This window comes from Melospiza georgiana, chromosome 17 (assembly GCF_028018845.1).
Source record: "Melospiza georgiana isolate bMelGeo1 chromosome 17, bMelGeo1.pri, whole genome shotgun sequence".
NCBI lineage: Eukaryota > Metazoa > Chordata > Aves > Passeriformes > Passerellidae > Melospiza > Melospiza georgiana.
Window position 1 is genome coordinate 12120332 of NC_080446.1, and position 16757 is coordinate 12137088.

Genomic DNA, 16757 nt, shown 5'->3' on the forward strand with positions numbered 1-16757 from the left:
GTGTGGAGATCAGCACAGCTGGGTCATGCTCAGGGCCCTCCTCCTGTTCTCACTGTATCTCCCCCTTTCCCTCAGCACTTCCCTCACTTCTATCAGAGTCTCATCCCTTCCTCTCTGCCCATCCCCTTTCAGACCACCATGCAGGTGTGCATCTGTCTGTGTTTTTCATTTCCCAGTGCCCACAGCCCGTCCTCCCTGGTGGGTCCATCTCCTCCAAGTGTTTCAGCACTGTCACTGTGTCCCACAGAGCTGTATCCCAGCACTGCCATCCATCAGCTATCCCCCCCCTCCTCCCTCTCAATTCCTGGCAGTCTGCTGCAAATCTGGACCACAGGTTTCCCTCACTATCCTCCTGCAGGCTCTCTTTCTCCATCTTTGCACTGCAAATACATTCCCCTCCATTGTCTTGTGTTTAATTTAATTTAAATTCCTAAAGGTGTGGACCTGCCACCGTTTCCCTGGAGGGATTACTCCAGAACCTGTTAAATATCACTCTGGGAACTTACTCAAGCTTCCTGCTGCCCACCTTATATTCCCATTTCATCTCATTATGCCAAAACCTCTGGCTGGGTTTGTAGAAGCTCCTGGTTTGCTGACCTGGTCCTTCGTGCTCCAGCCAGTGGTTTCCATGGTGCACAGGCTGATGGCAAGTGCTCCTGGCTTGGAGTGGCCCTGCTGGCCACCCTGTTCCCCCTGGAGGGACAATGCTGCTGTCCCGCTCCCCTGTGAAATAAACAGGGCAAGAGACTTTTTCTCCTGTTAATGCCTTTATTAAAAGTGATCAGCTGAAGGTTGGGAAGCTCGGATCCTGTCCTCAGGAAAGCAGTGGGCGTAACCCCAGGTTTGCCAATTCATGGGGGTCCCGGCTCATGGTCTTGGTTTCAGATGAGGTCTTTGCTCAGGGTGAGGGGCAACAAAGGTTCTCAGCATCTCTGCAGGCTCAGCATTCTGTTCCTCACGTCTAGACATCACTCTAATTCCTTAATTCTGTATTGGGCTCGTTGTTTTTGGGGTCTTTTCGGTAAGTTTGGCAGAGTTCCTTCCCATGGCATGCTGGTCTCGAGGCTGTTTTGCATCTTCTGATGCCCCGTGTCCCCTCTCCTCAGAGAGAAAGGCCATCAACCTAGCCCCAGGCAGGGCCTCACCGATACAAAAGGAGCAATTAGCTAAAACAACCGGTGATTACAATAACAAACAGGTAGAACTTCACCTTGCCAACAACTAGCTTGACTGGTTTTGCAACTCTTTTTCTTCCCCCCAAAAAATTGGCAGATTTTTTGTTTCTAACAACCTGTGTCTCAGAAAGGGTTAACCCACCCTGGGAGCTCCAGGTTCCTGATGCAGCTCCCGGCCCTGCACTGAAGCCAGTGCAAAGCTCCCACCAGGGGTGGGCTGCAGCTGTAATCCCACAAATGTGCTAATATTTGGATCAGGAGCACTCAGTGCTGAAACGTCTCTCGCAGACGGCTGAGAGTGTGTTTTGCTAAAGCAAACTGCAATTACATTTAGTATCTTCAGTTTAGCTTGACATGTTGCCTCTAGAATGGAGAGATGCGTTGTGTTCTGGGCTCTGCAGCACAGGCAGTGTCTCTGACCCTCTCTGGTCTCCTCTGGAGCATCCCCAGCCCCTCTCCTGGGCTGGCCAGAACAGAGCAGAGCAGCAGGGAGGAGCTGCTGGTGCACAGCTGTTCCTGTCACAGCACGGACCAAGGAAATGAAACCAGGGCATGTTTGGGGACCAGAGCAAACCCAGGAACAGTCACCTCAGTACAGGAGCCAGGGCAAGCAGCCCACCAGAACACAGAGACAGCTCCAGGCTGGAGCAGAGGGATGAGGGAGATTTCCCCAAGCTGGGACCCCACCTAGGATTGGATTTGCTTTTCACTGTCTGTTGGGAAGGATGAAATTTTGGCAAGAAAGTCTCACAGATATGTGTGCTTAGCAGAAAGATTTTTAAATGTGGAGTCTGATGAAGGAATAGAGGTGGAAGCAAGTTTTGATAGAGAAGAAAAGAATTGCTGAGCCAGGATAACCACAAAGGCAAAGGGTGTGTTAGTTAGAAGGGGTTTTTAGGGCTCAGAGCAAAGGATAAACCCACCCCAAACAAGAAGATGTTTTTACCAAACAGAAAGACAGCACAGGCAAACAAGTCAGCAAATGTGGCAAGTAGAAAAAAAGTCCCAGAATTTTCCACTGCAAGAAAACTGAAAAACAACTTCTAGCTTAAACTGTAATGTACTGACTTTTAGTGACTGGATAACAGTAACATGAATATGGTAATTACAGTAGTTATGATAGGCTAGAGATAATAGTTAAGGTATAGATTGGTTCTACTGTATGAAGATGCTCAGCAAAGAAAAGTCTATAATGCAATGTAACCAAAACCAAAGGGTCTCCAGGCCTGCCTGCAGCTGGAGCTGACAGCTGTGGGCACAGCTCTGTCACCCACAGCCCTGGGCTGCTGGAACACCTTGGATGGAATAAACTGCATTTTGTATACAATAAACTGCATTTTGGAGAGCCCCTGGAGTCCCACATCCCTCATTCAGGCTCTTAAAACTGTTTTCATGGAATAAAGGTATAATTAGCAGATCCTCTCTAGTGTCCATGCAGGGGTGAGGGTCTCCTCCCTCTTTTAGGGAAGAGCAACAGACAAGATGATGAACTAGCTCCACTTTGGCTGCCTTCAGAAAGTTGTTTTTGGCTCAGAAATGTTAGATGACCTGATAACTCCTGGTAAAAGTAGCAGGCAAGTTCCCTGCCCAGTCCCACATACCAATACTCACAGTTGCCTTTTTGCCCCACCTTCCCCTCTCCCTTTCCTATTGCAGTTCTCAGCTTTCACAGTGCAGGAGGCCATGAAGTTTCTCACCAGCCCACTGTTATCTTGGACTTTGGAGACAGCCATGCCAGAAGTAAAGGTCCCCTTGGGCTCATGGCAAGGAGCAGAGTCCTTCATGGGCCAATCAATACATCCTCATCCTGTCAGTCCAGGTTACTTGCAGGAATATTTCTGTGGCCAAAGTTTTCTATGATATTTTTTCAAACCACTCATAGCTTAGGCCAGTTTTTGACCACACTCCTTCCCCATGGACCTCAGACACAGCACCCACCACATGTGGGGTGCAGGTGTTCTGCAGATCCTGGACCACCCATTCATATATTCTCACTGGAAGATAAAAAGAAAGCAAGAATTTGTGACTAAAGTGTCTTAAGACAGAAATCTAAGGTGCCTCAGAGTGTCAAGAGGCAGTGGGTCTCCCATAGGCCCCAATGCATCCATGATGAATTCTCAGCTATCCCACCTCTGTGGTAGAACAAATCTGTGCTTAGACATCCAGTCTGTCTCTGGGTTTCTGGAGCTCCAGGGCTCCTGCAGAGCTGCAGTGGAGTGTGTTTGTCCAGACCTCAAAGACAAAGCAGCTCTGGGTTTTTACAGGGAATTCAAGCAATGGGAATGCTGATGCCTGGAAGAGCTGATGGCTGGCAGCAGGAGTTGTCTGGGCTGCTTGGTGTGAAACATGTTTTCAGGTCCAGGGTGAGTGTTGAACACGAGGAAGAACAAAAGCACTCCAGGAAAAGAGGCAAACACCTCCCCAGCAGGGCAGCACTGGAGCCTGGCTGGATGTGGATCACAGGAGCCCTGCTGCTCCAGAGAGCATTGGGAAGGGGAGATGCCTCAGTGATCTCTGTCCAACAGGGGCTTCCCACAAACCAGGGGTGAAAGCACTCACTGCTAGGTGCCCATGGTGCTCTGGCACTTGCTCATGTCTGACTGGCTCCTAAGGCTGCACCTGCTCCTCTTCTGAAGTTCTGGTGGCACTGCCTGAGAGCACCACATCTCCCTGGGGCTGTCAGACACCCTGCTGCCACAGCCCCTTCCATCCCATTCCAGTGTTTTACATCATTCTGCTCCGTAAGTAAAACACATTCCAGTGTTTTACCTCATTCTGCTCAGCAAGCCCCAAAGGCACCTGGATGTGGAGGGTCCAGCTGTCCCACCCGATGCCAAAATCACCATAAGCTTGGATGGCCTGTGTGACTGGTGGGGAAGGAGGTGTGGGAGGATGAGGCATGTGAGAAACAACTGCTCACTTTGAAAATTTAAAGAGGTTTATTAAACCTTGGCAAAAATACAACAAAAGGACTACATAAGGAAAAATTTACAGCAGTGGGGACTGCCTGCATGCATACCTCATAGCAGGTTCATCTTCAAGATGGATGCTCAGTCTTTTATACCCCTGGGGGTTGCACCAGCCAGCCCTGGCCCCTCCCAAGGTCTGTCAGTCAGCTCTTCTTTGCCATTTATCAGTGGAGATTGCTTTCTTGTAACTGGATTGGAGATCAGGTGTTGCCATGCCTCACCCCCTAAGCACCAAGCTTTTCCATTTCCAACTGTCCCATGCAAGGGGCACATGTGCAGCCTTCTTTGTACCTGTCCTAGACAACCCCGGCTGTCTGATGGTAACACTACAGGAGGGAAAAGGGAACTATGGGGAGAAGAGAGGACATCTAAACTACAATAACATAACTGTCACAGACACATTTTATGAAAAATCCTTTCCTTAGGACTTTTCTTCCTGAGAAGCTGAAAGGCCTCAGGAGCAAAATGTAAACAATAATTATCTGCTGCTGTGGAATGCAACAGGTGCATCTGTGATTGGTCTCATGTGGTTGTTTGTAATTAATGGCCAATCACAGTCAGCTGGCTCAGACAGAGAGTCCAAGCCACAAACCTTTGTTATCATTCTTTCTTTTTCTATTCTTAGCCAGCCTTCTGATGAAATCCTTTCTTCTATTCTTTTAGTATAGTTTTAATATAATATATATCATAAAATAATAAACTAAGTCTTCTGAAACAGCGAGTCAGATCCTCATCTCTTCCCTCATCCTGGGACCCCTGTGAACACGGTCACACATAACTATAGACCATTAAAGCTTTTCTTAATATTCACACAATAGCTATCATTTAATTGCCAGAGCCAATCATCTCATTACCCATCTATAACAGCCAGGAATGGCAGTGTCCTTGGCCTGTTGTCACTCTGTCATGTCTAAATAAATGCCAACAAGCTCCAAGCAGTGGCCCAGAGGAATTCACCAAAGTCAGCATCTAAATAAGGAAACACTGGACTTGGGAAGCTTGTCCTGGTGTGTGTGTGGAAGCAATGTCAGCACAAGAGGGTCCCTTCCCCTCCCTTCCTTGTTTGCTTTCACTTCACTCCTGAACAAATGAAGACAACAGCTGTGTTATTTAACAGTGTGTGTTTTACTACCAACGAAGAATGAGCCTTTAAAACAGGCAAGATGCTCTGTGCCCTTCCAGGGAAATGGGGAATTGCAGGTTTGGCCAGCATGACCCAAACAGTAAAAGTGCAGCTGGAGCCTTTAACACAGAGTTGGTGGCAAGGATGGTTGGGTTTGGCTGGACTAACTGGAATGGTGATCAAAAGGACAATTATGCTGCTTTAGGAGCTGAGCCATTTGCCACATATTATTTTAATGGCAAGCCTTAAGGATTGCTGGATATTCAAAGACAGGTCCAACATAAAAAAAACCTCTAAAATATCAAAAATTTTAAAATGAAAAAATTTAAAAGTTGCTACTATTTTTCCAAGGGTCACTCAGATACCATAACCAATGCTTCCCAAGGAAAAGCTTGGATGGCATCCAGGAGCAGAGGTTATCTGGTGCTGATCAAAGGAAATGAGAGCAGCTCTGGGGGCCAAATCTGAGCTGACCTGGAAAGAGCCACCATGGGTACCAGAAGGATGAAACCACATCAGTGCACAACTCCACACCTGCTCAGCCAAAATATTTCCCCTGTTCTCAGCTGACTGCTGGCATTTACCTCTTGGAGCTGCCTTGACCCCAAAGCCAGCACAGGCAAACGTTGTGTCTGGGGAAAAGAAGAGAGAGTTGAATATTCATGCTGCAGTTGTGAGGAAAGTTGTGTGGAGAATTACTCTGACGTGAATGACACAACACATCCAACATCTTGTCTGAAGCACTCAGCAAGGAAGCTTGAGCGTGCAAGGCATTTTGAAACCTAAATGGGAACGTTTGCGTCAGCTCAGGTGGCAGTCAAAGGAGAGCTGATGCATCTTTGGGGTTAGTTTGATGCAAATGGGCACTTGAGAAGAAATGTGATGGTTGGTTAGCCAAAGGCAGCAGTAATGTGTGCTAAAAAGGCCATTGTATTGATTGAAACCCATCTAGAAAACATCAGGCTGATGTAAAACATGAGTAATCAGCACAAGCTAAAGGCTATTTCATGGAGCACACCAGCATGTTTGTGAGCACCCCTCGTTAATAAATCAATGGGATGCTCCTGCTGGCAGAGGGTTCAGAGCAGCTCTTGGGGAGCTGCTGCAGGAGGTGGCTCTGTCCCAGAGGAGGTGGCTGTGCCTCCAGAGGGCTGGTGGCTGCCAGGGTGCCCAAGGACACCGAGGGAGAGCGACCACTGGTCATGGAGGAGGTGGTGCCGGGACAAGAATCCCTCAGGGAGGGATCTGCCTGCAGCTCCAGGGCTTGCTCAGGACCAGCAGCCAGCTCCTGGGCTGGGCTGGAGAGCCCTGCACCCACCAGTGAGAAGGAAGTTGGGTTTCACAGAGCACATCCCTCACTCTTGTCCTGGATCCGTTGCAGAGATCTGGAGTGGCTCTTACAGACACCTCCAATCCACAGACAGTCAGAGATGCTGAGGGTGATGGGAGCCAGAAATGTAGAAGATTCTGGCAGAAACTGCAGGTCAGAGTGAGTTGTGATGTGGCCCTTAAAAAGCCATGTTTTCTGATAAATGACTGAATTTTCTCTGCCTCCAACCCCATCCCCTCAACACTTCTGCTGCTGGTTACCTGATGGACTCTGACATTTCTGTCTATCTTCTGCCCATCCTGGGGACCAAGCCCCTGACTCCTGAAGGACAGGTGCCCTTCCTCTCTCTCATTCTGGGACCCCACAAACCCCTTGGGATGCTTCAGAACAGAACTGACAAAGTGGATCTGTCCTGAGTCATGTGTGGGGTGCACACCCCATGTGAAATATTTTGCATAAGGGAGCACCTCTGCTGCAGCAATTCTGCATTTTTGTGATCCTGGAGCTTAAATTTTTCTCTCCCCCAGCCTTCAGAACTGATCTGGAGCTCTGACTTCCCCCGTGCTCTCTTTCTCACGACCTGATTTGTGTAAATCCAGCATCGCTGTTCACAGCTGGTTTTGGAAAGAGATGAATGAGTGATTGGTCCAGCTTCTTCCCCAGGGCATGGAGCACCAATTCATGGATATTTTCCTCTCAGAGCTGGAAGCAGGGCCAGACAATGTCAGAAATAAAGGTGTTTTCTGGCTGCCCCCCCCAGCACCCACCACACGCAGAACAAGGCACCTCTCAAGCACTTTTCCGAGCTGCTGAGGAGCTCCTGTCCCATCAGTGTTTTTAGCTACCACATCCCTCCACTCCTGCCCTTCTCAGCCTGTAAATGTGAGCTAAAATATGCACTGGTGTGAACTGCAGATGCAGATTCCTGCTCCCAGCCTGCATCTCCTGGCTGTTTCAAGGCTGGGAGCAGCCTGTGCTGTGGCTCAGGAGAGAGATTTTGGTGCAAGAGCAACCTAAATGGCTTTGGGATCTCGGGAATATTGCTGGCTCCGCGCTGTAGGCCCCTCAAGCTTCCCCCCTCCTGATCCTAATTCAGGCTGATGGTCCTGTCACCACCAGGGGCTGTGACAACAGCTGGCTCTGACGTGGCCCTGGGGTGTCACCGTGCCTGGGTGTGTGCTGGGGCAGGGGTGTCACTGCCTGCTGTGACAGTGATGCTGCGGGACGGCCATGGGCTGGCATGGCTCCTGGGCAGGGACAGGAGGGATGAGGTGCCTCCTGGGTGTCATGAGTAGAAGAGGTGCCCATTTTTTAAAAGGTTGAAGAGTTCACAGGTTGGGCCAGTTGCTGCCAGGGTGGAGTTCTAACTGTTTGTTGTTGTAATCACCTGTTGTTAATAGTTTTTCATTGACTACCTGTTATTGATAGTTGGGAATTTTTGTTGAGTGGCACCCTGCTCCTTCCTGGAGGATGGCACCCAGATGGTGAAGGGGAAGGGACATTGGGGTTGGCATGCAAAGGGAGAAACCCCTCACCAAACCTAGCAAAACCCCCTGAAAACAACGAGCCAACATGGAATTGAGGGCTCAAAGTGATGTCTAGAAGTGAGGAACAGAATCCAGTGTCCGCTAAGACCCTTTTTACCCCTCACCCTCACCTAAAAAGATGTTGGCTGGAAAGAGAACCCCAAATGTCAAGCCAAAAAAGTGGGAATCTCCTGGTGCTCTCGAGAGGACAGAAGCCCCAGCTCTGCTCACAGACCAGCAGACAGAGCTGCACTCTTCCTCCTCCTCTGCGACACTCCTGGGAGCAGCGGTGGTGTGAGCGTGGATCCATCAGTTCTTCCCACCGGAGCTGATTTTTTAATAAAGGCATTAAAAAGAAGAAAGATCTCCTGCCTGTGTTTATTTCACAGAATCACAGAATTTCAAGACTGGAAGAGACCTATAAGATCATCTAGTCCAGCCGATGTTCTAACTGTTCAACTAGATCATGGCAGCAAGTGCCACATCCAGTCTTTTTTTGAATTCTTCAAGGGATGATGCCTCTACCACCTCACTGGGTAAATGATTCCAGTATCTGACCACTCTTTCTGTGAAGTATTTCCTTCTTACTTCTAACTTACATCTAGCTAGACGCAACTTGAGACTGTCCTCTTGTTCTATCTGTTGTCGCCCGGAGAAAGAGGCCGACCCCCAGCTCACTACAGCCACCCTTCAGGAAGTTGTAGAGAGTGATGAGGTCACCCCTTAGTCTCCTTTTCTCCAGGCTGAACAACCCCAGCTCCCTCAGTCAGGGTCATGCAGCAGGGACAGGAGGGCTGTGGTGGCTCTGGCACTGATGCAGGAGTTGCGTGCTGGCACCGCGGTGCCAAGTGTGGCCGTCACCTGTGGAGGGGAAGCAATGCAGGTAACAGGGTATGGGGTTGGAAGGAACAGCCTCCTCCATCCCAGAATCACAAAATGGTTTGGAAGGGACCTTAAAGCCCACCTCCTTAAAACCCAACTCATTCCAGCCCGCTGCCATGGGCAGTGACACCTTGCACCAGAGCAGGATGCTCAGAGCTCCATCCTCCCTGGCCTTGAGCTCTTATGGCTGTGGTCTCTCTGGGTTTGCAAGACAAAGTTTGACTTTCCTAAGGATCCTAGAAATCAATGTATAAATCCAAATTCATGCTGGAGCTCATGGCTTCACACCTCTGTGGTGAGCAAACCACGGGACTCGTGTTTGAGCAGCAGTGGAAGCACAGAATGGCCTGGATTGGAAGGGACATTAAAGATCATCTCATTCCAAACTCTGCTTTTCTGACATTTCAGAAACAGAATATTTTTGTGGGGGCCTTTTTTGGGAAAAACCTTCTGTTCGGTTGCACATATAATGCTTCTTGCAGAGACCACCAAAAACAAGATACTAAAAAATGAAGCAAACTATTCTTGGCCCTTTCCCTCCTTCCACAATCAATTCATGCAGGAAAATTGAGGTTTTACTTCAAGAACTATGCATTTTTAATGGATTTTATTTACATAATTTTCCTGCCTAATAAGATGGGTTTTAAATGCTTTAACTGCAGCATAGTTCTCTCAGACCTTTGGAGAAAAGAAACTACAATAAAGGTTCTTGTCTTGTAATATTCTGGGTTTCAGGCAAAAAATTATACTATGAGATAGGAATGCTTTAAAAAACCATAGTTTCACTGAACAAGAAAATTCAGTTAGAAAAGAAAAAAAAAACTGTATTGGAAAACATCTATTTGCCCACAAAATAATGTAAAAATAATGAGTCCATATTCCTCTTTGATGTGTGTGGCACATGCTCCTTTAAGGAGAAATTCTGTATTTCAGAGATAGTGTGCATATCGTGGAATGAAACGGTTGTTATGGCAACAACTCTCAAAAGCAAGTACTTAACTGAGAAATGTGTTCCACACAGCCATAGAAAAATGAAAACATGAAAACAGAGACAGGAAGAATGGACAAACAGAAGCAGTATGAGATGGCAAAGCCATTTCTGATTTTCAGGCACGCAGAGAAGCAGCACTGAACCAGCTTTGGGGGATTTTTTATTTTAATTTAAAGCCTAAGTTTAAAGCTGCATCCGTTCCTGGAAGGTTTAATATGTCTTTTATTTGATGTTGGTGATCCAATAATTAAGAAGTGCCATATCATATTAGCCCACTCTTGTTGCTGTGGACCAAAGGAAATGGTATTTATTTGCTGCTGTGCTCCAACACACTCCCAGCCTGGGGCACAGGGAGCCAGCTCTCCAGGGAATCTGCACCTCCAGGATCCCTGGCATGGCTGGATGCACACTCCTGTGGCTCAGAGCTGTGACTTTGGGACCTGCAGGTCTGAGGAGGGTCCTGACCATCTTCTCTCAACCACCTCTGGTACCTGAAGGAGCCTACAAGAAAGATGGAGAAAGTATTCACAAGAGCATGGAGTGCCAGGATGAGGGGGAATGGCTTAAACTGGCAGGGAGAACATTTACATTAGAGATGAGAAGGAAATTCCTCCCTGTGAGGGTGGGCAGGCCCTGGCACAGGGTGCCCAGAGCAGCTGTGGCTGCCCCTGGATCCCTGGCAGTGCCCAAGGCCAGGCTGGAAAGGGCTGGGAGCAGCCTGGGACAGTGGAAGGTGTCCCTGCCATGGCAGGGGTGGGATGGGATGGGCTTTAAGGTCCTTTCCAACCCAACCCATTCCATGATTCCCACATTCTCTGACCTCCAGCCTGGTCCGTGCAGCCCCAGCCACCTCCCAAAGCCCCGTGGGACAGAGGGACAGAGCAGCACTGGCTGCCCTGGCATTGCTGGCGTCTTCTCCCACCACAGCCACATCATCTGGACACCAGACCTCTTCCCATCCTCCAGAGAAAACCCCTCTGCTATTCCTCTTCCTGGGGAAATGGCATTCCTGAGCCCAATCCTCTCATGAGGTTAGCCAGGACCAGCCAGGCAGAGGTCGCTGTGGCCAGACCATGTTTGTGTTGGGATCCATTTCCACATTTCTAGTCTGGCAACACAGGCTCCTTCAGCACTGGCAATAACTCCTAACTTCATCACCTCCCCCATTTCATAAGATGTTTGCATGGAGACCCCCAGGCAGGCCCCTGAGCAGCTCCTTGTGCCTCTGCTCTCTTTCATTCTGCACAGCTGCACCCACACCCCCTTTGTAACTCCTGTAACTCTTTCCACAGAGATTCTGGGAAGAATCTCTATTGAAAGACTGATTTCCCATCAGGCTCTGTATGTAATATTTTGTTTAAACCTAGACAGATTAGCTCCTCTGCTCCTCTCTATTTTCCTATTAAAATGATATTAAATTAGTTTTATGTGCTCTACTTTTGATAAAACCTCCCTGATTTTTTTTTCCCATCTCATTTTGTATTTGCCTCCATGTCCTCAGAGGTCTATGTCTCAGGAAAATTTTCTAAGGTGAATGGAAGGGCCTGAAACCAGAAAGTGAAGCAGCAAAGTAGAAAATAAATTATTTTAAAAAGTCAAATATTTGATGTAACCCAAACTGATCTTCCCAATTTTTTTTAAATACTCTATTCCATGGTAGGGGAGTGCCTACAGAGGTGACAGAACCATGGAAACTGGCTCAGGGGCAGAGTGAGAGCTGCTGGAGGTTTTACTCTGCAGTCAAGGTGGGCTCGAGGCATCCCCAGGTGGGTGCTGCAGCTCAGCTGCCTTCCATCCACATCCACATCCACATCCACATCCACATCCACATCCACATCCACATCCACATCCACATCCACATCCACATCCATCCTTATTTTTCCAGCATGACAGCCTCTTCCTGGCAGGAAACAAATGTGCTGGAATCCTGAGTACACCTGAGTGAGTGGTGGGGTGTCTGGCTTTGCCAGGCCCAGCTGGGTGTGGGACTGTTGTATTTGCAGGCAGGAATGATGGATCTGACTCCATGTTCTCAGAAGGCTAATTTATTACTTTATAATTCTGTATTATATTAAAGAATACTAAACTATACTAAAGAATACAGATAGGATACTTACTGAATGCTAAAAAGATAATAATGAAAACTGGTGACTCTCTCCAGAGCCCTGACACAGCTTGGCCCTGATTGGCCAAAGAGTGAAAACAACTCCCAGCAGAATGCAATGGAACAATCACCTGTGGGTGAACAATCTCCAACCACATTCCACATGTGAGCACAACACAGGAGAAGCAAATGAGATAAGAATTGTTTTCCTTTTCTCTGAGGCTTCTCAGCTTTCCAGGAGGAAAACCCTGGGTGAAGGGATTTTTCAGGGAATGTGAATGCCACATGGGACAGTCTGGGATGGGATCCTGCTCAGGCTGTGCCTGGATCCTGTGCTGGGACTGCCCACACTGAGGCACTCAGGGCCGTCACTGCTGGGTGTCACCCCCTGTTTAGCAGTGCCAGCTGTTGCTGCAGCTGCTCACACCTCACGAGATCCTCCTCCAGGAGCACAAACAGCAAAAAACCTTGGCCAAAGTGGGGATGGTACCTGGCTGCAGCACTCCTACCCCTCATTGACCTCCTCCAGCCAAACTCCTGAGGATGCTGGTGACCCTCATGTCCACATCTAGGACAGGTGCATCACACCCAAGCTCTCTCACTGTGAGCCCTTTCCTGTGAGCTGTGGTGCCCTCTCTCAGGGAGGAGCAGTGGGGACAGGAGGTGTCTCCAGAGCCCAGCAATCCCAAGACTGTGCCTGAGCCAAGAGGCTGACACCCCCCAGAGCATCCATCCCTCTCCAGAGACTTTTCTGGAGCTCCCTCCAAACCCCAAACTTCATTTGGGAGACAGCTACAGAGTGGCTAGATGAGGATTTAGCCAGCCTTGTGTGTGATGAGAGAAGGGAAGGATTTCTCAATCTAACCCAGGGCTGCTGAATCCTCCTTGGCACATAAGTCACTTACACGTCCCAGAGGCAAAGCAAGAATTTGTAAATGAAAACTTTTTCAAATAAATCTTTTGTAGGATTTACAAACCTTCTGATCGGATTTGTAACTCCAGACACAGATTTGTATACTTGCTGAGAGATGTGAAGGATTTAAAAATCCATCTCTTGACTTGTGAAACAATCCAACGTTTTAGAAACCAGGTAGCTAAAGCTAAGACTAAAAGCACACAGCACTTGGGCCTGAAGGTTTAGTGACAGGATTTATACATTAGAACAGGGAGATAATGTAACTCAGGTGTATTAAATCCTGATTTATTAACAAACTCAGAAGTAATAGCTTTGCAAATAACTCCCAAGACATTTAAAAGCGCTTAACCCTTGGAGTACTTGCATTTGTCAGGCTGCCATCTCTGGGAATGTCAAGAAATATGTCTCAATATATCAGGGGAAATTCAGCTGCACTGCAGACAAGCCCTGCAGCCTCTCTCACGGGTGTTGATTCTTCCACAGGAGCCAGGAGTGATTCCTGAGGGTCTGGGAAGGGCTTTCTGCAGGGGCTGCAGGCACTCCTGTCATGTTTCTGGAGGGATCTTTGGTCTCCGTGTGCTCACACAGTTGTCATGCCTGCATGGAGCCCTGTCATAGCCTTCTGCTGATATGTCCCAGTGCCACCACAGCCTCTCTGCCTTGGGGGATGAGAGTTGGACTCAGGAACCTTTGTTGGAGAGAGGATTTTGGGGAAAGAGCTGGGAGCACTCAGGGATCAGGACAAGCTGTTTCTATCATTGAGAGCTCTGTGAAAAAAGACTTCTGGGGAGATTCTGATGCATTGTCTCTTTATCATCTCCAGCAGCCTCAGGCTTTTCTGAGCTACCTCCTATCCAAGCTACCTTTGAGCTCCTTGGTGGGTGGAGATGGGGAACCTGTGCTTTGGGATGATGAGGAAGCATTTCATCCAGGTATTCCAGCTGTGTGCTCTTGTATCTCTAAATCCCTTGGGTTCAGCAATGGCCAGGAGCTGATTTCTTCCTGGTCACAAGCAATTCAGCAGCAATTTCACCTTTGACAAACCTGTTGGAAAACAAAGCTTTCCCCTGCAGGACCACCTTTTCTTCATTCACACTTATCCCAAACCCAGCAGAACAAAGTGGCATTCTCAGAGCAGTTGTAATTTTTAGATAGAAAAACCATAATTACCTGAAGGAGTCTGTCAGAGCTGCTAATTCCCCTTTCCCCTTCCCTCTGTGCCCCGTGAACTTTTGTTTAGCATAAATGAGCTCTCAGAGCAGTGGCAGTGCCCAGGGAGCAGCGTGGCTCAGGATTGCCCTGGGCACTTGGCAGGCTCCAAACCAGGGAGAGAAGCCCAGGGTGTTTTCAGCTGGTGAAAGAGCTCAGTGCTGTTTGTGTCCAAACTTGCCTGGAAGAAAAATGACCATTCACAACAGCTTGCTCTGTTAGTGGTGTAAAGTGCACTAGAAAATGATTGTGAAAATAATAGCTACTTCTTGATGAGAGAGCCAAGAGCAGCAGCAAGGGCCGGAGCTGCGTGCGGGAGGAGCTGGAAGGGAAAAGGCACTTGACACCCTCATGGGTTCAGCTTGCACGAACAATTAGACAGCTTTAAAACTTCTCTCTTATTCCTCTGCTGAGCTGTTCTCTCTTCCTTCTCTTTGGCTTTTTGACAAATGGCTGCTCATTATTTGTGGCGTGTTTTCCTACCCCGCTTTGATCGGGACTGGTTCCACACATTGTGGGAGCACCCAGGATCCAGCCTCTGAGGATGTGTGGGTGAAGCTCTCCTCCTGCTGAGGGACATGGGCCACTGCCCCAACCCAGTCACTGCAGCAGCTCCACGGGTCTCTCCCTGACCTCTCCACTTGTTTTGTTCAGCTGGAGAAGAGGACACTGAGATCAGATTTCACCATGGGCTGCAGCTCCTCCTGAGGGGCAGCTCTGATCTCTGCTCTGTGACAGGGACAGCACCCAGGGAATGGCTGGAGCTGTGTCAGGGAGGGTTTAGGTTGGATACCAGGGAAAGGCTCTTCCCCAGAGGGTGCTGGCACTGCCCAGGCTCCCCAGGGAATGGGCACGGCCCCGAGGCTGCCAGAGCTCCAGGAGCTGCCAGGGGTGCCCAGGGTGGGGCTGTTGGGGTGTCTGTGCAGGACCAGGAGCTGGACTCAGTGATCCATTCCAACTCATGACAATCTATTATTCCATGTTTTTACAAATATATTTAAGATTTGATGTGCTTTAGGGATGAAGTATCTGCTGTTCTTCCCTTTAAGTGTTCAGCTTCTGAATTTTTCACTTTAGACACTGAGAGGTTTTCAGTTTCTCTCCTGAGTTGGCCCAGGTTTGTGGTGGACCAAAGCCCCAATTCAATAAAACAGTCAGTCCCCCACTGAACTTTAATCACATATTCAAGCCCAACTTTATTCAGGAAAGCTCATAAGCATGAGATAAAATTCCAAGTGTTTTCAACAATTTGGTAAATTTTGAGTGTGGGGCTGGGCTCTGTTGTCCTGCCAAAATGCCCAGCAGAGCTCTCACTGAATGCAGGGATGGGACTGGGGGTCTTTCTGTGGGAGCAATTTTTGTGGTGCTGGGCCAGAATGAAGTTCCCAAGGGCTTCTGATGCCTTGCCATGAGAGAAGAAAAAGTTTGTCCATACATCCATGGATCCATGGATCCATCCATCATCCATCCATCCATCCATCCATCCATCCATCCATCCATCCATCCATCATCCATCCATCCATCATCCATCCATCCATCCATCCATCCATCCATCCATCATCCATCCATCCATCATCCATCCATCCATCCATCCATCCATCCATCCATCCATCCATCCATCATCCATCCATCCATCCATCCATCCATCCATCATCCATCATCCATCCATCCATCCATCCATCCATCCATCCATCCATCATCCATCCATCCATCCATCCATCCATCCATCCATCCATCCATCATCCATCCATCCATCCATCCATCATCCATCCATCCATCCATCCATCCATCCATCCATCCATCATCCATCCATCCATCCATCCATCCATCCATCCATCCATCCATCCATCATCCATCCATCCATCATCCATCCATCCATCCATCCATCCATCCATCCATCCATCATCCATCCATCCATCATCCATCCATCCATCCATCCATCCATCCATCCATCCATCATCCATCCATCCATCATCCATCCATCCATCCATCCATCCATCCATCCATCCATCCATCATCCATCCATCCATCATCCATCCATCCATCCATCATCCATCCATCCATCCATCCATCATCCATCCATCCATCCATCCATCCATCCATCCATCCATCATCCATCCATCCATCCATCCATCCATCCATCCATCCATCCATCCATCATCCATCCATCCATCCATCCATCCATCCATCCATCCATCCATCATCCATCATCCATCCATCCATCCATCATCCATCCATCCATCCATCCATCCATCCATCCATCCATCCATCATCCATCCATCCATCCATCCATCCATCCATCCATCCATCCATCCATCCATCATCCATCCATCCATCCATCCATCCATCCATCATCCATCATCCATCCATCCATCCATCATCCATCCATCCATCCATCCATCCATCCATCCATCCATCATCCATCATCCATCCATCCATCCATCCATCCATCCATCCATCCATCCATCCATCTTGGGACACTCTCTGTCACAGTCTGAGCACCATGGGGCAGGCAGGGTAGAAGAAAAGGAG